The sequence below is a fragment of the Paramisgurnus dabryanus genome, chromosome 10 (genome assembly GCF_030506205.2).
Source record: "Paramisgurnus dabryanus chromosome 10, PD_genome_1.1, whole genome shotgun sequence".
Taxonomy (NCBI): Eukaryota; Metazoa; Chordata; class Actinopteri; order Cypriniformes; family Cobitidae; genus Paramisgurnus; species Paramisgurnus dabryanus.
Window position 1 is genome coordinate 29531759 of NC_133346.1, and position 23655 is coordinate 29555413.

A 23655-nucleotide genomic window follows, 5' to 3' on the forward strand; every position below is an offset into this window, starting at 1 on the left:
GCGCAGAGGTCTTTAATTCAAAATGTGTAGGACACAAACACTCAAATGTCATCAGATGTAAATGAGAAATAGGAGAAAACACTTGATGAATCAGTAATATGCATAATAAAAAAAACTCTCAGTGTCCGTGGGTGCGATGAAGAGAAAACACTAGCGAGGCGGACCACAACGATCTCCTCTAGGTAGCTCACAATGTGGGAAACACAGCCGGGCTGTAGGACATCCACAGATACGAAAACACAGACGAACTCCTAGCGGGCACGGAGAGAGATTCCTGGCGGGGAACAGAGAGAGAGAGATTAGCTGACGGAGTCTTCAGCTGACAAGGCGCTGGACAGCGCACGCTGCTGGTCAGCACAAGCCCTAGGACAGCGCTCGGAGAGCCACAGATGTAAAGAGCGCAATTCTCGACTGTTGCCACACCAGTCGGGGAAATCCAGATAGCAGTGATAATGAATAATCCAGCAGAGATGGAGAGCGAAGACTGGAAACTAATCCACAATGAGTGACAACGGAGCGGGGAATCTAAGGGGCAAAGGCAGTAGAGAGCACAGATATAAATAAGTAATTTTCTAAGCTTGACAAGACAGAAACTAGACAATGCTAGCGGGCATGGACATACTAAGACGAACTTGCAAAGAACAGAGGAAACGAGGGGAATTTAAATCATGACCGGATGGGCAAATAATAAGGATCAGGTGTGGGACGCCAGTGAGAAGAGTCCGAGATAATGAGATCACCAGGTGGAAGGCGCGCACGTGTGGAGCTGTCAAAACACAAACACAACACAACACATAGTGAAACAAAGACAAAGCAGCCAATAAGACCGAAATCATGACAAAATGTTAGTGCAGGTCAAAACTTCTCCAGGGCCTTAAAAAACCCTTAGATCCCAGAGGGTTAATGTTGGATAGATGAAATCTGACGCATTAAGCTTCAGTGTTAAAACTGATCAAATAATTGCTGTCTGTGGTTCTATATGGGCTTTAATGGCAATAATTCAAAAAATAATAATATGGGGTAAAAAGAACTATAAATTAGTTCATTTTTGGAACTGTGAACTAGTTCAAAATTTTGAAATATAAACTGAACTAGTTCATTTTAAAATTGTGAACTGTGAACTGAACTAGTTCATGTAGAAAGTGAACTTTCCCAACATTGTAATGATGGGTATTAAATTTACTACCAATCAATATTTTTTATTGTACTCTATAACATACACTGTATTTACTATATTATTTGACAGTTCTTTTGTCTTCAAAGGTAGGGTTAATGGGATTGCAAAGCAACTCTCTGACAGCCCCAAGCTCGTTTCAGTGGCATGTGCTGTTCATCGACTTGATATTGCATGCAAAGATTCATCCAATGAGATCAGGTACATGGGACATTCAGAGACCATCCGCATGACCTCCCTTTAAACTTCCACAACAGTGATAATCAAACAACAAAACTTAAGTGAGTAACCAGCGTTCCTGGCATCAGTGACTTGAAGATTAAGGTGTGCTTTCAATTGCTTTTGTATACAGTACCCATAAAGCTTATAGTTTTTCATGTTGTTTTTTAATACTAATCAACATTCTACTTCTAGGCAGTGAAGGATGTCCAATGGCTGTCACAGCACCCCATTCAGAATGTACAGAAGAATCTACCAGCTGTGCTTGCTACATTAGCTAAGGAGACAGAAGTGTCCTGAGGACTGTACACAAATTGTGCCACATACATACAGGCTGATGTGTTGCCCCATCTTGCAGGGCTGTCCATAGTGTTCCAGAAAACAGATATCAACTTTCTGTGCCTCAAAGAGCAGGTATTTTCCAGATTACCGTATTTTCCTTAGTCACTCCAGAGTATAAGTCACATCGGTCAAAAATGCATTTTGAAGAGGAAAAACATATATAAGTCCCACTGGACTATACATTACGTTTATTTAGAAAATGATTTCACAAAATCCAAGACATTTAATCTGGAAAGGCAAATTATTCAACTAAACAATGACACACAGAACAGCTGCTTAGGAGGTGTCCGTACAGATTAATTTAACATTGCTATTTATTTACCTAACACAATAGCATATCAAACATAACAGGGAGGCTGAATAGGCTAAATTAACACGACAAGCCAAATCAAGTTCAGTAAGGTCCCGAAGTCGTTCCAAATCACTGAATCCATTGAATTACATAAATACAGGTGCAGCATAGAGTGGATACTCGTGGCTATAAACAGTAATAGTTTCTTTTGGTTCATGTGAATTAATTTTGACATATAAGTCACACCTGACTAGAAGTCGCAGGACCAACCAGACTATGAAAAAAATTTAAATTGTATTCTGGAAAATATGGTAATTCAGATTTTTGCCAGTTAGGTCAGATATGATTGGTATTAGGCTTGGGTGGTATCCAAATTATGATACCGTCAAACCGCCTCCCTGTTTTACCCCAGTATACGGTATTACCATGAAATGATAAAATTATGACGTAAGGCTCAGACAGCGTCAACAAACTGTTGGCTTGTGCCTAAACCCTTCAGAAACTGAATACTAAACACTAATACTGAAACAATAACAAAATAACATGCACAACAATATTAACAAATTTTATTAGCAACAAATATAGCAGTAAAAAAGTGCAAATACAACTGTCAAACAGAATAAAATTAACATAAACATCCAGAACAGTTTTTCCAGAGAGACACACACACAAATGAATTAAATTAAATTACACCACCCGAAAAACTGTTAATAACAAAATAGACCAACACAGCAGTCAACCAAAGTTGAATTTACATAAACATCCGTATTATAAAATTATTGCAAAGCAATTGGCCAAAATAAAAACTTCTTTCCAATATTGTCTTTACAAAAACCAAATTAAAATACCTGAATCAATTAACTGAATAAAAATAAACAGTGCGAAATGGAACAAATGGCAAGTGGCATCATATCTAGTCAAGATTTTTCACTAGAAAAACCAGCATGTTTACTTTGTCTGGCTTTAACAGGGCACGTTGTGGACCGACAACTTTACCTGCGGTGCTGAAAACCTGCTCCGATGGTGTGCTTGTGGCACAGACGCACAGGTACTTTCGTGCCACTCGCGACATCTGGGGATAACACCCGGCAGCATTTTTCCACCAGAGAAGTGGGTCCTCCTGTTCTTGAGTAACTGGCTCCAAACAGTAGGCTGTTATTTCAGTTCCGACTCAGTCCTCTACGGTGCTGGTGCCGACGGGACTTGCCATTGCATCTGGGTTTTTTTTGCAGCATACTTCCCAGAGTCATCTTTTTTTGTGGAGGTTCAGGTTTGAACCTCTCCCTCTTTGTCACTCTGATGGCCACTGGACCTGCTGCCTCCAAGCTCACGATCTCAGCTTGTAATTCAGGTCTCAGCCAATGCATTGTCATCCATCTCATGTCCTTCATGGTAACAAGGGTTGAGGAAAGTGCATGTTCGCAATATTTTGCGTACTGAATAAGATTCATACTCGGCCTCCGGCTTTGTTAGAATTTTATTGACTTTGTTAGCTGGAGGTCATTTTCTAACAAATCCAACACATTGTCCCTGCAGAGCTGTAGTATGGGGAGGATACAGGAACTGGTCACATAATTTTCTCCTGACAAAATATCAGTAAAATTACCGACGCGTTTTAGTGCTTCGTGAACAGCTTTCAAGACGTCCATGTCCTGCCAGGTCAGGGACAGGTTGCTCCTTCTGTCATCAGACAGGAGGTATCTGATCGCTTGGGCCTGCTCGAGGATGCGCTCCACCATTGCCAATTTGGAGCCCCAGCAAGTTGCGCAGTCCTGCTAATAGATGGATGGATGGATGAATTAATTAATGAATAATTATTAAACGATTAAATTAATGAGTAGGCCTAGTAAAGGACACACATTCTTATGTATGCTGTTGATTTAATGAAATAAGTATGCGTTTGTTATTGGTAAAATATTTGTGTAAATGTTTGTAAATTATTTAAAATGAATTCTATATTTTATATGTGCTTTAATGTTATTTGTATGTGATTGATTGGAAACTATGTGCACCTGTAATGTTGAAATTTGTCCTTTTGGTGGCACCGTAGTTTTGCACAAGGGAAGATGAGCTTTTAAAGGGCAGCTGTGTTTGATCAGACTTATTTATTCATGAACTTGACACCCGTTTTATGAAGGAAGAAACTACTATATTGTTTGCATTCCTTGGCGAGCGCAGCAAGTTTTCACTGTGCTAAATTGACAATGGATTAAAACGCTGAACATCATGCTGGTTTGGCGAACTAAATAAAGGACAACTTATGCATGTCATGCATTTTATCAACATTTGATATAAACCCATAAGAAAGAGCCACACGTGCTACTTTATTCCGAATCACTTTAATTTTTTATATTAGTTGTTAAAGTACTAGACCAAACCACAGAGCAATAATCAAGGTGTGAAAAAAACCAAAGCATAAAATTCTTGTTTAAAGGTCTGTGGTGTAAAATATTTTGCACACCTTTTAATAACAGACAAAGTGTTTCCCATTTTAATTAACAATTTCTGAACATGCATATCCCAACACAATCTACTATCTATCATTACTCCCAAAAGTTTAGCCTCTTCTCTTTGCTCTAGAGGTTTTTGGTCTATACTGAGTTAAAATAAGGAATAAGAAGTTCCAACCAGTAAACAATTAGTTTTAGATAGACAACCAATGTGTTACTTATTATCCAGTCCACCACTGACTGTAACTCTCCAGTCCTCGGGACCCACTGCTCTGCACATTTTGGATGTCTCTCATATCTGACACACTCAGTTCAGTTCATGGAATCTATCCTAACGAGCTGATGATCTGAATCAGGTGTGTTAAATAAGGGAGATATACACAATATGCAGAGCAGTGGGTCCCGAGGACTGGAGTTGAGAACCACTGTCTTAGACCACGTATTTCCTGTGTCTTGTCACTTTTTACACCATCCCTTACCTGTTATAATTTTCAGCTGTTCCCCTCATTAGTTCTCTCTATTTAATGTCCCTGTGCTCTTTGTTCTGTGCTTGTGCGTTTGTCTCTCTATTTGTGAATATAGTGTCCTGATTATATCTAGTCAAGTTTATTGTCATCTAGTAAAGTCTGTTTGTAGTGTCGTCCTAGTTAAGTCAGTGTTTTGTTATCTTGTAGTTATGATGTTTTGCCCCCTCATGGGTTTTGTTTTACTGTTTTTGTGCCTTGTTAATTAAAGTCATCAGTGTTTTTTGGATACATCTGTCTGCGTCTGGGTTCTTGCCTTGCCATTCCTGACAAGCTAGCTTGTATGATCCTCTGGGCTTTGTGGCTCCATCTGTTCTAAGTGGAAAGTGCATTCTGCAGGAGCTATGTCGTCCGAGCATTGGATGGGATGATCTGCTTCCTGAGGACTTGCTCCCATGGTTGGAGGAATGGTAGGCCTTAAAGTAGTCTGGATCCCAAGATGTTATCACCCAAAGACTTTGACAAGATTGTGAGCGTAGAATTGCACCACTTTGCAGACGCTAGCAGTGTAGGCTATGGTGCATGTTCTTTGATATAAGGATGTCAGGAACAAAGTTCATTGCTGTTTTGTTATTGCAAAGGCTAGGGTTGCACCATTAAAGATCATAAGCATTCCCCGTTTAGAACTTTCAGCTGCTGTGGTTGCAGCCAGATTGAGCGTTCTGCTGAAATCAGAGCTAAATATGAAAATTGATGAGGAATTCTTCTGGACAGATTATCAAGTCACTCTAGCTTATATCAACAATGAAGCACGGAGATTCCACATCTTTGTGGCGAATTGTGTTCAGCTTATATGAGAGTACACCAATCCGAGCCAATGGCATTATGTTGATACAACAGAAAACCCAGCTGATCACGTTTCTAGGGGGCTCCGTGCATCAGCCTACTTCATCACCTTGGTTGGTGACCCAGAGGTTAAAACAATTCAGGCTTTTGCAATATGAATGATCGATTGCACAAACATGCTTGATCATCTGTCTAGGTTATCCTCTTGGACAACACTCCTTAAGATAGTGGCAAGAATTAAGAGACTAATGTCTGGACGTGAAAATAAAACTGATGTTGTGACTGTCAAAGAGCGTGAGAGTGCTGCTATAGCAGTGATAAAGCTTGTACCACAGCAAGCATTCAGTCGAGAGACAAAGGCACTTGAAACGGGAAAGTCTTCCATGTTCTAGTACCCTTTTTAGTCTTGAACCTATCCTTAAAGAGGGCATACTTTGTGTTGGTGGAAGATTGAAACATGCATCGCTTAGTGAAGAATTTAAGCACCCGTGCATTCTACCTAAATACGGTCATATCACCCAGCTTCAGGGTTCTAAATTAACACCTGGCGGGTGTTAATAAAAACTTACTAGCCAGTTTGGCCGGTGATGCATGAGGCTTTGCATGCAAGATACATAAAGCTTCGTTCTCGGTCATTTATCCCTCTGGCAGGCAGTACTTCCTACATTTCCCATGAACACTGTGCCGTAGTAATGCTACGTGATGATGTTTATACGCCAATTGGCTGTGCGCAGTTTGCAGCGAAACCAGCGCGAGAAACCATGGAAACGAACTGAGCGCGTCCACCAGAAAACAAAAGGAAGGAGAACGAACGGGCAGAGCAGGGAGGATAGACTAAAAAACAGCGGTGTCGCCACACCCCTTTACTGGGGCATGTGATACAATGTAAATCTTTTGTGCCCAGGTGTAAATCTCGAGTTAAAATTTTAGCAGTTAACTAGTGTATTCTTTAACAAAGATAATAGCGGGAAAAAAAGATCTATATGCAATGTAGTTACCCAATTTACGCTTGTAAAGCGACTTAGCAGTCGCACTGACGCGTGCACACATGTATCCATGTCCACGCGCGTCTTTGCGTTCCTCCGCGCGTGCAACTGCATCCAAAAGGGAATGCCACGCGAATGAATAATTATGAAAACATGACGAGAATTAAGTTTCTAAATAATAAAGCTTATCTTATTTTGACTCGATCATTATTGGCTTCTGTAGATGGACATCAGAAATGTTTTGTGCAAAGCTGGAATAGGGAAGCAGAAATGGAGAGATGAAGAGTTTAAGGGAGGTAAGACAAACTACATCCTCACTCTGTCAGGTCTCAAACATTAGAGGAAAAATCTCAGGAAACCCTTTTGTCAAGTCTATAGGATTGCATTGTTGCTGAGAAAATCAACAAATGTATGTGTTATACTGTTCTGCATTTTGAGATTTGAAATTAATATTTAGTTTACTAATATTTAACTCTAGGACACTACATAAACAGTTAGCAGTAACTGTGACTGAGATTATTTAGTATAGCAGTCATAAAATGACTGGTTTCTTAAAATATTCTTGTAAAAATAAGTTATTAATCATTGCTATCATTGTTTAATGTAGAAAATATTTCTCTGCTGTCATTATTACCAAACATTTTATGCCATGTATGCCTTCAAACATGTTAATAATGTAAGGTATGATGAAGATTATACTTAAATGTTTTTAAATACATATTAATCTTTCACAGTACCTGTTGCACTGTAGAATAGTGGGTTAAGCAAAGGACATTGTATAGAAGTGTTGCACACTTTTTGCACACAGCAGGCTTTCAAAAAAAGTCAGCAAAAAATGGGGGGCCTGTGCTTTTTCAAGATTTGTCCACTGACTCCTTCATCAATGCCTTACGGTGCCTCATCAGCCTAAGAGGAGTAGTGTGCCAGCTGTACAGTGAACAAGGCAGGAATTTCATAGGAGCTAAGAATGAATTGAAAGAAGCACTTAAACAGTGTGACAACCAAGCTTTGGAAATGTTTCTGGCAGAGCATCAGTGTGAGTTTGTCTTCAATGCCTCATCATTAAGTCATGCTGGTGGGGTTTGGGAGCGCCAAATATGCACTGTTCGAAGTGTGTTGGATGCTACTTTGGCTCAAAGTTTGAGTAGACTTGATGATTCCTCCCTTACGACACTCTTTTACGAGGCCATGGCCATCGTTAATAGCTGCCCACTGACAGTAGATGGAATAAATTATCCCAACTCTCTTGAACCTTTAACGCCTAATAATCTAATCCTAATGAAGTCAAAGATTGCTCTTCCACTTCCTGGAAAGTTTGAGAAAGAGGATGTAAACTGTACAAAAAGATGGCGCCGAGTTCGATATTTGATTGAGCAGTTCTGAAGTCGTTGGGAGAGTACCTCCAGAACATCTCTACACGACAGAAGTGGCACGTGGCAAGGCGCAATCTTAAAGTAAACGATGTGGTCATTGTAAAGGAAGACATTCTCCCAAGAAATCAGTGGCAGTTGGGGCGAGTAGTGGAAACCTTTATGGATGGTGATGGCTTAAAGCGAAGAGTGAAATTACGAATTGGAGAACAGAAATCAGGAAAGCATCAGTTTCCATCTAAACCTTCTGTTATAGAGAGGCCCATTCAAAAGCTGGTGCTGCTTCTTGAAAGTGAATAGTCATAAAGTATACATTCATATACACACATGCACAGATAAATATACACACATAACTTATCATATTAACATAACTCTATTTATACAATTGCCCAATATTGGGTAGTAAGTGGTCTAAAAGCTTAAGAATCATGTTGGTTTGGCGAACTAAATAAAGGACAACTTATGCATCAGTCAAGACTCTCTTTTTGTAGAGAGGCCTAAATAAACGAATGAATGCATACATAAATAAGTCCATTAATGTATATTATTCCATTTGGTCAAATTTGCATGCACTTTTTTAAAAACCCGCATTTATTTGATAAAAAATACAGAAAAAAATTACAATTCAAAAAATGTTTTTTTTCTATTTTAATATAGCCTGCTTTTATTTATAATTTATTTATGTAATGCAAAGCATATACACTACCGGTCAAAAGTTTGGGGTCACTCACTCATTATTTATTTATATTTTTTCAATGTTACAGAATAATAATAAACTCGTCCAAATTATGGCATAACACACATGTAACTGTGAGAATTATGTTGGTAACTAAAAGCATAATAAATAAATTAAAACTCTGTTATATTTATTATCTGAAGTGCAGTCACGCTTTGCCTAGAAATTACAAAACCGTATGCATGCCATTTTTTCAAGAAGCTTCTTAAATTTTCCATTTAGGATGAATTTAAAAGAGTATAGAAGGAGTTAATATTTAATCTGGGCTCTTATTGGCTGCTTTTTCTCTATTTCAAAAATAATATTTAAAAAAAATTTGTTTTCTAATAACAGAAATTTCTCTGATTGGCACAGGTATATTTTTGTCTACAAAAGTAATTTCAAGCATTTAACCATACACCTTCAGATTAAAGGAATAGTCTACTCATTTTCAATATTAAAATATGTTATTACCTTAACTAAGAAGAGTTGATACATCCCTCTATCATCTTAGTGCGTGCACTTAAGAGCTGTAGCGCGCTGCTACACTTCGATAGCATTTAGCTTAGCCTAATTCATTCAATGGTACCACTCAGAGATAAAGTTAGAAGTGATCAAACACATCAACGTTTTTCCTATTTAAGACGAGTAGTTATACGAGCAAGTTTGGTGGTACAAAATAAAACGTAGCGCTTTTCTAAGCGGATTTAAAAGAGGAACTATATTGTATGGTGGAACAGCACTTTTGGGAGTACTTCGACTCGGCGCAGTAACACCCTCCCTCTCCCATTATGAGAAGGAGAAGGGGAGCGGATTTTTCAGGCGAGTTGAAGTACTCCCAAAAGTGCTATTACGCCATACAATATAGTTCCTCTTTTAAATCCGCTTAGAAAAGCGCTACGTTTTATTTTGTACCACCAAAATTGCTCGTATAACTACTCGTCTTAAATAGGAAAAACGTTGATGTGTTTGGTCACTTCTAACTTTATCTCTGAGTGGTACCATTGAATGAATGGGGCTAAGCTAAATGCTATCGAAGTGTAGCAGTGCGCTCCAGCGCTTACGTGCACGCACTAAGAAGATAGAGGGATGTATAAACTCTTCTTAGTTAAGGTAATAGCATATTTTAATATTGAAAATGAGAAGACTATTCCTTTAACTGATTTTTAAGATCATATCTAACATTTTAGTCAAGTGACCCTAAACTTTTGAACGGTAGTGTATATATGCCCTTTTTTAACATTTGAGCTAGTGATGGTCAACCCGGATCTTTTTAAGGATTCGGGTTATTCTGAGTCACTAACTAATATTATCCGGGTTGTGCGAGTCACTTGGTCAAAATCTCCCAATTCCAATCGCTAAGTCATACTAATGCCAACCAAGCAACTCAGATCACGCATCCAGCTACGAGTCTACGACTCCTCTGCTCGCAAAAAAGGGCTCATGTGACCTGAGGAACTTGTAAAAAACATGCATGTCCGTGGTAACATCATCAATAACATAATTGTAAAAGTTTGGTGTGTTTAGTTTCATTTCATAACGACAAATATATCAACACCACGTTTAAAAGATGTCAGGCTTTGTGGACTTGGATGTGAGAGGAGCGTGTCCTGTTTCAGATTGACTTAAAAAATCCACGATAGGCTTCAGTTAATGCAGCCACACAGTCACTCACCCACGCAAGAACATGATCTTGTGACAGAGATCCCGCTCCTGCACAGGTCCTGTGAGTGAACCACTCACGTCACTCTGAGTGACTCCGTCAACAAGAGGAGCCGTGTACGTCCGTCGGTGGCGAATGTTTCCAGCGGCACTGCTGCAGCAGTCCTCGTATTTAAAATTTTTAAACATTTGCAGCTTCTACCCAAAACATTGTGCCAGTCAAATATTGTAACAGATTAGCCTATATGAGTCAGTGGGTTAATAACACGAGCAAGGCTCGTTTCTCCTAGTCCAGGATTCAAGCTCTATGAGTTGAGTCACTCTCTGTGTGAATCCCCGAGCCGCCGACCAACTCATTGTCGCGCGCAAGCTTCCCTATGTATTCGGACTCGGAGCTGCAGGAAATTACGATCCGGAATAGCAGCTTTTGGCTCACTTGGTAACCCCAGTCGACATTTGGTGATGTAAATTAACTCGTTGTTGCAAGTTATAGAACTTATGGCAGCTTACGTAGAGTTATTTGTTGTAATTCTGTTTGAACATTTGAAGAGCTTTGTGTTTGATACAATTTCTCATTTTTAATGACTCGGGTTAATGGTCACTAAGGACTTATGGTTCTCGAGTCATTTTAGGGATCTGGTTAAATGATCCGAGTTTCAAGTGACTCGCTCATCACTAATTTGAGCACCTGCCCCAGAGGAACTCTCTGCACGTTTTATGCTTACCAAGAATATGTTTTGGGAGTCCAAAGCCCACTTGCTTCTTGTGGAGTTCATGTTGCTAGCTGTGTGAAAAAGCCCCGACAATATTATTGCATAGTCCAAGGCCACGCTCGTTTTTTTTTGCCTCTGGTCATGAAATGCATTTGTGACAGCCAAGTTTAGATTGTGACCGAAGCCGTTAAGCCACGGCCAATGCAGGGACCTGATTGCGACAGAAATGTTAGCAGCATTGTCAGTGGTTATGGCTGAAAGTTTTTTCTCTTCAAATTGCCATTCCTGAAGTGCAGCTCTGAGGACAGCAGCCAGATTGTCCGCCGTATGACTATGCATGAGGAAAATATGCAGTTTGGAGGCATTTGGATTCAAGTTTCCAGTCAGGTGTAATCGTGTGGACAGTCAGGGACATATATGGTGTCATATAAACTGACGATCACATGTCAGTTGTTAAGGAATACCTGTCTGCCGCTGACAGCAGCACTTGAACATTGTCTTTAACTTTACTATATAAATGTGGGACGGCTGTTTGTGAGAAGTGTTTCTGTCCAGGCAGCTTGTACCGGCCATTACCTGAGTTCACGCGTCCTCGTTTGTAAACAATGCGAAAGTTTTTCAATCCGAAGCGTGCAGTCTGCTTAAGTTGCTTATGTAGGCTGAACTGCACAAGCCATAAGCATATTACATGACAGCAAATATAAATGAGGATAGATTAACTGTTACTTACTTCAAGAATCCTCATCCAGTGCATCTTCCATTGTTCTTCTTCTTAGGTAACGTTAACGTTAAAGATAAACGCTTCTCTTATTTAATGTCCAGACATAAATGAAGATATTCCTCACGTGTCTGTATAAAGTTTATCATCCAAACATGTTGTAAAGTCTTTAAAGGCGATAAAACTTTATGCTTTGTTTGCTTTTGTTTGAACTGTTCGTCTGTTCATTACCATGTGAACAGCTGGTACTGCCTGTGGGCGTGACCATATTAGAGATAATAAAGTCAGCCAGGAAAAACAGTACTCTTTTTACTTCAATGCAGATTATATAAACAGGCAATATTTGTTTTTGATTATAATTAGCTTGTTTAAAAGTAGAGATTTCAGGCTTTCTTTGGATATGTGTATCATGTTTGTGTGACAAGTATTCGCGTTTCAATAGATTTTTGTAACGTGTTTTGAAAGACAGCTAAAGGAGACAGAAATGTCTGAATGCGCACCGTTTATTTAATTTATTTGAAAAAACACAAAGATTTGTTGTTATTGTGAATGTACACAAATTAAAGAAGACCCTTCACAGTTTCAAATGATGTCAAACACGTAAGTTTATGATTATTAATGATGGAGTATTTTAACCCCTTAACTGTCACCGTTCCTCTGTAGAAACACTCAAGTTTACTCTAATATTTCACATTTAAATTTCAATCTAATCTTGACAAATGTTATATTTTCGGAAAGGTCTAAGACTCTAGAATGTATATGTAACGGAGTTTAAATAATGTTGTTAAACTCATGCATTAATTGGGAAAACTCGACATTGGCTGTTACGTCACCCGCATTTACGTGCACGATATTACAGGGACGGAGCTACATCACCAGCAGCAGTTGTTTACATCTCTTGCTGCTGGTAAGTCGCATCAAAGATTGCTGCGTCTTGACAATTGAGTTTAAATTGTTTTTAAGTGCAAGGTTTGACTTTTATATTACACATATATAACAGGATTATATGATGTATATAACAACATTATATGATGTTGCGTGTAGTTTTAATATTATATTTGTTTACTTTAGGATTCTCCCATTCGTTCTATGCCATGTCTAACCTTGCGCTGTGTCTTTGATTCTCGCGCTGCGGTGTTGCACCGCTGTTAACAGCGTCATTGTCTGCACTGCTATACACTGGACTGTACGCTGTCTGGTTCTGCTGAGTGACTAGAAATAACGCTCCACTTTTAATGCGACTATCACAGAGCCGTGGTTCACTCTCTGTGTGAGAACGAGGACCTCTCATTGGCTGTTTTCAATGCATTATTGTGTTTCTTTTTGTTTATTTTCCCTTATTGCTGTTGATGAACAACCCCTGTGTCTGTGAACCTGTCAACACTCGCTCATATGACCCAATGATGCTAGTATTTGGGATTGTTCATTATAGCTGGTTCCTGAGAACTGTGCTCTGCCTATAATTGTGACTGACTCCTTGATAATTGTATACATTTTATATACTGGCTTCCTATGTACATGTGGTTTGGACAGGTGTAATTAATTTCATTAATTATCAAACTATTTAGTTTATTCTTTCTTTTATTGTCTGTGGTGGTCGTCAGCCTTGTGAAATAAGGCTGATCATCACCATTTTTGTTTTGTGTGAACAAAACGTTTTGGTTTGTTGCAGGAGCTGGGGTCTCACGGGTGATGGAGCTTTCCGGTGGTGGTGCTTCCTCCTCAGTGCGTGCTGTGTAACACTTGAAGTGTGTGGTTGTGTAATCTGAGTGCACAGTGTGTGTGAGTGTGTTTTTTTGTAAACACGAGTCGTGATAAAGTAATTTCTCCTGTTGGGAACCTCAGCCCTGCTGGTTTGTATATGTTTTGTTTTGTTTCTATTAATTTTCCATTTTGAGATTTGATTGTGGTGATTGTTGTGCATTGAAGTGGAGTGATTTTGTATGTTTTGGGGAGTGCTCATTTTAAGAGATTCTGTGTAAATAAACATTTTTGTATAATACCCACATCTCTTGTTCACTCTTCCTTTAAAGAGGAACGAACTTGTGTGCCTTACTGCCTTTTTAGGTGTAAGGAATATTTCCCTGAGTGTAAGTCCCAGGGTGGCGTAGTCGGAATTTTATGCAAAATCTTTGCTTTCGTCAAACAAAGCTAGGCAGTCCCCCCTCGTCCTGCTACACACACAATGTTATATCATTTGTCTGTCAGTTCTTAGTTATGTCAGTCGAGTCAAATGTGTTATTTGCAATGATAAAATGAAGAGTATGTGTGTGTGTGTGTGTGTGTGCTAACCTGCTTGTGAACTCCGAATCTCTGTTTATTTTATTTAAGACATCTATGCCACGTGATGCACTGTACATTAACCAGTTAGATTTAGTACAGCGATTTGCTCACACGTGCTGCTGAACTGTGTAACTGCACCATTTTAGGTCTGTGTTCTTCATTTTCTGTGTTTCATTTATACAAAAAGATATGTAACATTATGTTTACTTAAGTTTATAATATTTCTGTATTTATGTGAAATGTGTAATGACACGAAATGCGCGGAAGCAAATGCAGGTGAATAAGACAATGTTTATTAAATGTAAACAAAGAGAGAGTATTCAAGTCAATGCGGAAGTAGCACAGTCCGGTGTTGTGGGCAATGGTGGCATTGACTACGGTGGAAGTTGGTGATGATGGTATTGAGTGCGGCGTTGGTGGAGTGGTGAGCAGTGGTAAAATCCAGGCTGAACACGGGAACATCCACACGAAGACGACGACAATACACATCCAACTGAAACACGTAATCCAACAGACACAGAACAACCAAACAACACGGGAGCCAACACAAAGTGAGGATCTGGCAGGGTACAGAAAGTCATGTGAGTATTTATGGAGGTGATGTAATGATGAGCAGCTGGAGCGAGACAATCAACACACAGGTGAGCAGGATCGCTCTAATGAGCACATGGCTGGAGTGAGTAAACAAACACACATACACACACATGACACGGAGGAAACAATGGATTTCGTACCGTGACAGTACCCCCTCCCCTAGGACGTCACTTGACGTTCCCAGCCTGCTTTACCTGTAGATTGTAATAATCTATAAGGCGGTGATCCAGTATACGGAGGAAGGCTAAGATGCACTGTTACTGGATTAATGATTTTGGTAACAGAAAACGGGCCAATAAATTTGGGAGCAAGTTTGTTCAAAACGGAACGCATCGGAATATTCTGGGTTGAAAGCCACACTCTTTGACCGACGACGTAACGGGGAGGCTTCGACTGGTGGCGATCGCCCTTAGCCTTGGTGCGCGACCTTGCCTGGAGCAAAGCTCTACGAGCTCTGGTCCAGGTACGGTGACACCTCTAGACTAGAGCGTGTGCGGAGGGGACCGACACCTCGGATTCCGTACTGACAAAATTAGGTGGTTGGTCCCCTAAACTACACTTAAATGGAGACATGCCCGTAGATTCTTGGAAGCCAAACATCGCAACACCCTTTCAAAATCCTGATTGGCTCGCTCGGTTTGACCATTGCTCTGGGGATGGAACCCTAACGAAAGACTAACAGTCGCTCCTAGCAATTTACAAAATTCTCGCCAAAATTTGGACACAGATTGGGGACCCCTGTCAGAAACCACGTCTGTCGGGAGGCCATGTATACGGAAGACATGATCAATGACAGCTACCGCTGTTTCCTTGGCTGATGGTAATTTGGGCAAGGGAATAAAATGAGTCGCCTTCAAGAACCAGTCCACTACGGTTAAAATCACAGTATTACCCTTAGAGGGTGGGAGGGCGGTAATAAAATCTAGTGATATGTGGGACCAGGGTCTCGAAGGGACAGACAACGGTAAGAGTAGCCCATCTGGAGGTCGATTGGAAGTCTTACCAGTGGCGCAAACCGAACAAGCCAAGACGAAGTCGTGAACGTCACGAGCCATACCAGGCCACCAAAATCGTTGCGTGACTAGGAACCTAGTTCTACTAACCCCTGGGTGACAAGCAACACTGGAAGAATGGCCCCACTGAAGAACGTCAGACCGTAACTTCTCCGGCACGAACAGTCGATTCGGTGGGCAACGAGCCGGGGGCGTTACCCCTTCTAAGGCTGTCAAAACCTTTGATTCGACCTCACATCTGAGTGCGGAGATAATGATGGTCTCCGGTAAAATGGGCTCGGGAGTAGCAGTACGATCAGAACGCTCAAAAAGACGGGATAAAGCATCAGGTTTGATGTTTTTGGAACCCGGCCGGTATGAAAGTGTAAAATCGAAACGTCCGAAAAAAAAGTGCCCACCGAGCCTGCCTGGAGTTAAGTCTTTTGGCATTTCTAATGTATTCGAGATTCTTATGGTCTGTCCAAACAATGAAGGGTACACCCGACCCTTCAAGCCAGTGACGCCATTCCTCCAGTGCTAGCTTGACTGCCAACAACTCTCGATTGCCAATGTCATAATTAACTTCCGCAGGAGATAAACGGTGAGAATAATACGCGTAAGGATGAACCTTTCCGTCTGAGGAAGCGCGCTGGGAAAGCACTGCTCCTACCCCCACCTCTGACGCGTCGACCTCCACTATGAATTGACGTGAGCGATCAGGGGTGACAAGAATGGGAGCTGAAACGAAGCAGCTTTTCAGTTTGGCAAACGCAGCCTCGGCTGCGTCTGACCACCTGAACGTCAAGCTAGGGGAGGTCAAAGCAGTCAGAGGCGCGGCTAGTTGGCTGAAATTGCGAATGAAACGCCGGTAAAAATTGGCGAACCCCAGAAATCTCTGCAGGGCCTTGCGAGACTCTGGGGATGGCCAATCTACCACAGCCTTAACCTTTTCAGGATCCATGCGAACACCCTCAGTCGAAATGATGTGTCCTAGGAAAGAAACAGACTGTGCATGAAAAACGCATTTTTCTGCCTTGACAAAAAGCCCATTCTCTAGCAACCGCAGAAGCACTCGTCGTACGTGTTGAAAATGTTCCTGGAGAGACGAAGAAAAGATCAGTATGTCATCCAGGTAAACATATATAAACTGATCTATCATGTCTCGCAACACGTCATTAACGAGTGCTTGGAAGACCGCTGGCGAGTTCGTGAGCCCGAAAGGCATCACGCAGTACTCAAAATGGCCACGAGGGGTGTTAAAAGCAGTCTTCCATTCATTCCCCTTCCTAATACGGACCAAATGATATGCATTGCGTAAGTCCAATTTAGTGAAGACGGACGCTCCCTGCAACCTCTCGAAGGCAGAAGACATTAACGGCAAAGGATAGGTATTCTTTACCGTAATGTTGTTCAACCCTCAGTAGTCAATACAAGGTCGCAAGGATCCGTCCTTCTTACCCACAAAAAAGAACCCCGCCCCCGCTGGAGAAGAGTAAGGACGAATGAACCCTGTTGTCAGAGAATCAGAAATATATTTCTCCATGGCCTCCATCTCGGGAACAGACAGAGAGTATAACTTGCCCTTAGGCGGAAACGTACCTGGCAATAAGTCTATAGCACAGTCATAGGGACGATGCGGAGGAAGAGAATCAGCCCGAGACTTACTGAACACCTCCTTCAGGTCGTGGTACTCCGCGGGCACGTTAGACAAATCCACTGCTTCCCCCTGAAACAGACTCAGAAACGGTTAAACAGGCAGAGACAAGACAGGACTTATGACACTCCTCGCTCCAGCTGGTAACAGAACCCAGTTTCCAGTTAATATTGGGGTTATGGGAATGGAGCCAAGGATGTCCGAGAACAATGAGGGAGAGAGAAGTGTCAGTGATGAAAAAGGAAATCTTCTCAGTGTGGTTGCCAGAGTGTGTGACTGGAGCGGTGGTGTGCTTGATGGTAGGAAGCTGATGACCATTGAGGGCGAAGGGCGCAATCTGGTGAGTGAGTGGTATGAATGGTAACTGAAGCTTACGTGCGAGGGTGCTGTCCATGAAATTGCCCTCTGCCCCAGAGTCCAGAAGTGTATGACCGGTGTGTGACTTGGTGGACCACTGTAGTCTTACCGGAAGGAGAGTAGATGTAGTCGAGGTCTTCTTGGCAGAGATCCCGCCCGATAGTAGCCTCCGTCTTACTACCGGGTTTGGTCTTTTACCAGGCACTTCTGACACTGATGACCCGGCTCACCACAGTATATGCATAATCCCAGGGATCTCCGCCGAATCCTCTCCTCCCGGGGTAACCGAGCTCGACCCACCTGCATGGGCTCCGGATCTGAGAGAACGCCGGCGGAGACTTCGCTGGAAAGGCTTGTAGGTTCAGTGCACTGCTGAGGTCTGGTGGACGACTTCCTTCTAGCTGCCATGGCTAAACGTGCGTCTACCCGGATCGCCAAATCCACCAGCCCGTTGAGAGAAGTCGGTAGCTCTGCCGTGACGATCTCTCGCTGGATCCGATCCGCCAACCCATGCAGGAAATGATCCCACTGCGCCTCCTCGTTCCACCTGCACTCCGCCGCCAGAGTCCGGAACTCGATGGCATAGTCCGATACCGACCGCTCCCCCTGCCGGAGCTCGGTGAGGAGACGGGCGGCCTCTTTCCCGGCGACGGAGCGATAGAATACCCTCTTCATTTTTTCTGATAGCCGGGTGAACGAGGAGCAGCAAATGTCTTTGTTCTCCCACACCGCCATCCCCCAGAGGGCAGCCTTGCCTGTGAGTAGCGAGAGAGCGAATGCTACCTTCGTTTCCTCAAGGAAGAATGACCGGGACTGTTGGGTGAAATGTAGAGAGCAATGAGACAGAAATGTGCGACAGTAGTTGGGCTCACCGGAGTATTTTTCAGGAATAGGCAGTCTGGGTTCTGGAGAGAAACTACCCCCTGGAGGTGAAGATGGTGCGGGCGGTGTGGGCGGCGGGCGCAGTGGGTAGCGTGGTAAGTGGAGATCGCTGGGAGAGCTCGGATACTTTTGCCACCATTGCCTGGACGGCCTTCCACATATCCTCGATGGCTTTGTCCTGGTGATACATCCGAGCCAAAGATCGCCGAAGAAACTCCTCTAGCGCAGATATGGGTTGTTCTCCTGCTGCTTCCATGTTGGCCAGATCCTTCTGTAATGACACGAAATGCGCGGAAGCAAATGTAGGTGAGTAAGAGAATGTTTATTAAATGTAAACAAAGAGAGAGTATTCAAAGTCAATGCGGAAGTAGCACAGTCCGGTGTTGTGGGCAATGGTGGCGTTGACTACGGTGGAAGTTGGTGATGATGGTATTGAGTGCGGCGTTGGTGGAGTGGTGAGCAGTGGTGAAATCCAGGCTGAACACGGGAACATCCACACGAAGATGGCGACAAAACACATGCAACTGAAACACGTAATCCAACAGACACGGAACAACCAAACAACACGGGAGCCAACACAAAGTGAGGATCTGGCAGGGAACAGAAAGTCATGTGAGTATATATGGAGGTGATGTAATGATGAGCAGCTGGAGCGAGACAATCAACACACAGGTGAGCAGGATCACTCTAATGAGCACATGGCTGGGGTGAGTAAACAACAACACATAAACACACATGACACGGAGGACACAATGGCCCTAATTTATCATTCTTGCGTAGAAACGGGCGTATATGTTGGCGTAAGATTATGCGTACACTCCTCTCATCGCCTGATTCATGAAACTGTGCCTACCTCTCTAATTCAGGTGTACGCAATACCTGCCCTTGATAAATGCCGCGGCTGAAAACGATCGTCATTAGAATAACACGCCCCTATATATTCAAGTCTCCGCTTCCCCCACGCCCTCATTTTACGACATGGATACACGAAAGACGGCAAAAAAGAGGAATTTCTCCGATGTGGAGATCGAAACCATCACCAGGGAAGTGGAAAAAAACTAATTTGTTTTATTTGGAAGCTTAAAGAGTGGGATAAAAGGCGCCCATAAAAACAAAATATCCCAAATTACCACTTCAGTAAATAGTGTGGGGGTTGAGAAGCGCACTCCAGCAGAGGTAAGAAATGTTTTATTGCTTAATATACACTGAAAAAATGTATTTATTTTCAATTTATTTAGGCTACATTTAAACAAAAGAAAGGCAAAACAAAAAACTTTTGTGTAAATGTAGCTTAAATTGATTGCAACCACTTACCTTTAAAAAAAATGGATTAAATTGAATGAATAATTTTTTCCTAGATCAAAAGTGATCAAGTTAAAATGCTCTTGTTTATTGTAGGTGAAAAAAAAAGTGGTCCGATCTAAAGATGGCCACAAAGAGGCGCGTCTCCGCATTGAAGAGAAGCCAGAGTCAGACTTGGGGAGGACCACCGGATCCAAGCCTCCAGCTGACACCGCACGAGGAGCGTGTGGCAGCACTCATCGGAACAGCGTCTTTAGAAGGCATCAGTGGTGGGGGAGATACCGACGACATTCATGGTAAAAATTAAATTTTATAGACCAATATAAAAAACACACAAGTACATAGTTAACTCGTTTTATTAAAATTTTGCTGTATTGTTTTGCAGATGAGGACACTGCCGGTCCCAGCGCGTTCGAAGCATCTCCCACTCAGCCCATCCAGGAGCCTTAACCGATCCTTGCGCCGCACCCAGAGCCTGAGCAGCAGGTCCAAGCGAGGGAAGCCGAGGCTCGTCCACCAGCCTCCCGTGCGCCACGGCCAAGGGTCCTGACGGATGAGGTCCTGGAAAGACAGACAGAAATTTGTAGATTACTGGTCGAAATTAACAATTCTTTCCTGTCAATTAATACGACATTAAAACAAATCAATGAAAACTTAAAAAAAATAAAAACCAATGCAAACTAAGTCTGTTATTTTAACTTGCCCTTAAAACCGCCGAACAAGGTCTTGTCTGAGCTGAACAGCTCCTATAGCCGGTGGTGCTGCCCACTGCTCCACTGGCACTTCTGGGTCCGGGGCCAGCACGTCAAATGGCACACGATTAATCTCGGCCATGTTGTGCAAGACGGCACATGCCAAAATTATGTTACACACCTTTTGTGGTGAATAGAGCAACGTGCCCCCCGCGTGTGCCAGGCAGAGCCATCTACCTTTTAAAAGCCCCACGCAGCGCTCCACAGTGGCTCGTGTTCGTGCACGCGCGTGATTGAAGTTGCGCTCCTGATGCGTCTCGGGGTTTGGCACAGGGGTGATCAAAAAGTTCAAAAGGGGATAACCCCTGTCACCTAAAGGGGAAAAGAGAGGTTAGGAAAGGAATATATTTTGCAAACTAAATTAGCTCTTATTACTCACCTAAAAGATAACCAATACCCCTTAATGCGTCCTCCTGCAGTCGTCTGCGCACGCTGCTGTGCTCAAAAATGTAGGCATCGTGGGTGCCTCCAGGCCATCGTGCCACAACATTTAATATGCAGAGTCTGGCATCACAAATTATTTGCACATTGACTGAATGATAATTTTTGCGGTTAATGTATGCGTAATCATTAACCGATGGTGGTTTCAGACGCACGCAGTGGCGTGTTTACCCACCACGCAAACCACGCAATTGCTTGGGGCCCCACGGGCTTGGGGGGCCCCCTACTGTCCACAAGCGGTTAACTTATTTAATGATTTTTTTATTTAATGATTGCAGAGTTATAAAAAGTCTGCGTGGTAAGCATTCTGCTTTTTTCTTATTTTTTTTTTTAAGATCACACACTGAAGTTGCAGTACTGTATTAATTACATCATTTTAAATACATCTTATAAGGAATTTGCCAGCAAAGGATATATCTGAGATAGGCTTAAAAATATTTTTCTGTACAAAAGGGAGGCCTTTTGGAAAAAGTTTGGAAACCACTGCGGTAATACCAAGACCTTTATGTTTTTGACAGATAATGATTCTTTATTCTTTTGAATAAGACAATGGGCACTATTTGTATTTTTAAACCAAGAATTTTTTTCTTAATGTTGGGGCATGGGGGGCCCCAGGTCCTTGGACTTTGCTTAGGGCCCCCAAAATGGTAAACACGCCACTGGACGCACGTGGGTACAGTCAATTGCACCTATGACATTTGGAATCCCAGCAATCTCATAAAACCCCCTTTTAATCATTGTTTGCTGGGCATTGTCATAAGGGAATTGTATGTAATGTGGGATGAGAGTCCTGATGGCAGCCAGCACGGATGACAGCGTGCGGCTCATGGTGGGTTGGGATATGCCAGACCTGTCTGCAATCTCCCGTTGAAATGTTCCAGTGGCCAAGAACCCCAGTGTGGAGAGAACCTGGACTGGAACAGGTAAGGCCCTTGACCGCCGGGTTTCACGTTGGAGGTAGGGCTCCAGGTTATTGCAGAGCTCCAGGAGAAGATGCCTTGGAAGACGGAATCTGTTCATCAGCCATTCATCTGATTCATTCAGAAGATCGCGCCTATCCCTGAAAACTCGTTCCCTTCTCAAGGGCGCATATGCGTCTTCTAAAAGCGCCAGGTCAGCCATCATTGCGAACTGGTGTACGGTGGAAATCCAGTTTAAATAGCTGTTTTAATGAGCAAATGCCCTATCACAATGCATTACTTTACAGCACGTGTTTTGAAACAATTAGCACTTAATTTCGTATCAAGTCACATCTATTAGGGTGTAGTGATGATGATGTGATGTGGAGTACCATTAATTCAAATTAATAATTGCATGACAATTTGTAATGTTATCATTAGTATTCTTATGTTTTTTAATATTAATGACGCTTATTGTTATTTAGAAGAATGTCATTAATTATTATTTGTATAATTATTATTATTATTATTTAAAAGAAGAAGAATGTAGTTTTTATTATTTCTTCAGTCGGGATTATTTTTTGGTCATTGAAAGCCTTTCATTACTGAACCAAGTCCGTGCGCACCTATCTCTCAAACGTCAGGTAAAGCGCACAGGCTCGCAGCTGAAGGACTACATATGCATACAAATCAAATGCTTTGGTAAAGTCTTAAAAATTTAAAATTGAAATCCATGTTGCATAAAAATAAACACTGAAGTTTATAATTACTATGTTTTTTACAGTGGGTCATAATATATCATATATTTTAGTTTGTCAGTGCGTTTTGTGGTGTTAGGAAGTGTTTGCGCATTTCTGCACTAACTCAAAATGTGCGTACACCACCTCCTGAGCTGGCGTAGGATTTGAGCGTGCCGTACGCCAGTGGTTCCCAACCTTTTTTGCCCTAAGTACCCCCACAGCCCTATCAGTAAGGCTCAAGTACCCCTTCATCGAAACTAAACCTAAGTTGTGTTTTAAAGACAAATAATTAGTAATATTTATTAATTTTAAACATTGAAGTAAAAAGCACTGACTGATGAAGCATGTTTATTTCAACAAACCACTATCATTGCGATCAGTGTTTGCATTTTATCAGCTCATTTGCATTTTAAAAGACACACCCAAAAACGGCACATTTTGCTCAGCCCTACAAAATGGCAATTTTGACATACTATAATTAATTATCTGTAGGGTGTTTTGAGATAAAACTTCACATATGGACTCTAGGAACGCCAAAGACTTATTTTACAAATTAAAAAATTTCATCATATGACCCCTTTAAGGGCCTGATTTACTAACAGCTTGCGCAAACCATCATTTTGGCGTTAAATAACGACTGAACTTACTAAAGACACGCAGTAGATATTTAGCTCTGAAAATGTGTTATTTTTGTGACCTTATTGCATTTACATTTGTGGAAGTTTTCCTTTTGAAGCAACATTAATGCGAGGAGAGTATTACATTTTGCCAGAGGAACATACTTAAAAATATATATATAAAGAGTTTG

General features: G+C 41.8%; 2 long non-coding RNA genes across 5 annotated transcripts in view; both read right to left on the reverse strand.

Annotated features, from left to right (window-relative positions):
* Nucleotides 1-23655, reverse strand: part of LOC141282922 (uncharacterized) — a 336747-nt gene that overhangs the window by 130520 nt on the left and 182572 nt on the right. The gene's annotated exons all lie outside the window — the stretch shown is intronic.
* On the reverse strand, nucleotides 20356-21304 carry LOC135718481 (uncharacterized). Of its 2 annotated transcripts, none has more exons than XR_012337710.1 (3): nucleotides 21147-21304; nucleotides 20719-21079; nucleotides 20356-20576 (listed from the first exon to the last, which is right to left on the reverse strand). It is a non-coding gene; the product is annotated as an uncharacterized lncRNA (long non-coding RNA). The 2 variants fall into 2 exon arrangements; XR_010520841.2 differs by having other exon boundaries at nucleotides 21165-21298.